Source organism: Aplysia californica, unplaced genomic scaffold (assembly GCF_000002075.1).
Source record: "Aplysia californica isolate F4 #8 unplaced genomic scaffold, AplCal3.0 scaffold00256, whole genome shotgun sequence".
Lineage (NCBI taxonomy): Eukaryota > Metazoa > Mollusca > Gastropoda > Aplysiida > Aplysiidae > Aplysia > Aplysia californica.
Window position 1 is genome coordinate 288,191 of NW_004797526.1, and position 1,739 is coordinate 289,929.

Sequence of the window (1,739 nt, forward strand, 5' to 3'; positions counted from 1 at the left end):
GCCTCTTCCTAAAATTATCCTATATATATAAATATGTATGTGTGTGTGCGTATATATATAATTAGATCTATATACATATCTAGATCTAGATTATCTTACCGAGAAATCTACCAGACAACCTCACAGCGGTATTATTATATCTAGATCTAGACTACAGTTTAATGTAGATCCTACTCCTTTACACCAGTCTAGATTTTTGGGACTTTGGAAGAAAGACAAAAGAAGTTTCTTTTTCCATGAGTTACCACAGCTAAGGACTGCTAACTAATGCCCATAACGAGATAAAAGTTTGCTTCGAAGCTCCCTTCGACACGTCCGTCAGCGCATTGTTTGTTGAAGAACAGAAGGAAAAATGCGAATAGAATGAGGTACTGAGGGACTAGGCCTAGTTTCGGGAATTCCCGTACGATTCAACAGCCGCCGCTAGGGGCGCTGCAAACAGCTGTGGATACTATTTTTAGCGGGTGAGCCGTAGACTTCTAAACCTAAAGTAGCCTCAAAAAGTAACTTTTTAAAGTAAATCGAAGGCCTCTTCGCTCCAATTTTATTGCACTTGCTGCTGTTGTTACTGTTTGCTGTTGCTGTTGAGGCAAGAAACAATGTCTACCCGCAAAAGGAAAAGTCTAACTCTACAAGAACGGCTGCTGGTTATCAAACTGGGCGATGAAGGCAATTCATCGAGAGTCATTGCACAGCGATTTCAAGTCGGGAAAACGCAAATTCAAGGTACACTGAAAAGGAAAGCAGAGTTGACGGCAGAGTTTGAAGCTTCGGCACCTCTCGACAAACGACGTAACGCGAAGGTCACTGGCAACGAACCGATCAACGAACTCCTCTACAAATGGTTCCAAGATGCAACAAGTCAAAGAATAAACGTAACAGGACCCATGCTCAAAAAGAAAGCACTGACATTCGCAAGTGATCTTGGCATAACGACGTTTTCTGCTTCCAACGGCTGGCTGCAGTCTTTCACCAAACGCAACAGCCTGGTGTTTGGAAAAATGACGAGACGTTTCTACAAGGCCGGGCTTCGGCCACCCAACCAGAGAGAGGACGCCTCTGATGGACAGATGGAAGCACCAGATAGATCTAGCCTCCACCCGCTGACCAACGCCCAGAGAGTACCGTTTTCAAGACTTCCTCAAACTCAAACTGATGATAGTCTGGCAACAGACTTGCTCACAAGTTTCAAAACTGAGGACGATGCAGATGACGAGACCGACGAAAATGACTCCACAGAAAACACAGTGTCGACACAAGAAGCCTTTTCTGCTTTAAGCACACTGCGTCTTTTCCTGCAACAGAGGCGTCTCCTGCCATCACTCCAGCAACTGAGAACCATCGAAGATGAAATGGCGACGAGAAATTTTAATGAGGAAATCAGCAGCACTCGCAGACTTTCTTGTGTTCAAGCAAAAACAGAGACATGAATAATATTTGGACAGCGGAGACAGCCGGGAGGCGAGGGCCCGGGAACTCTCTTCTTTTGTTTTAGTAAGAGTTTTACGGCGCTTTTGCAACACAATAAAGTCATAAAAATGCCGAAGATTAGAGAGCTGCCGGGACCCGAGAAAAAGATCAACTTGACCGAAGATCAACTCAAGCGAGTTCAACACAAGTGGTGTCGACTGTATAAAACATTTTAATGGGCCTTACGGCAGTCCTAAGCCTGCGACCAACTCCGGTTGGGAACTCAGAAGGGAATGTTTTAACAAAAAAACACCCCCCCCCCCCCAAAA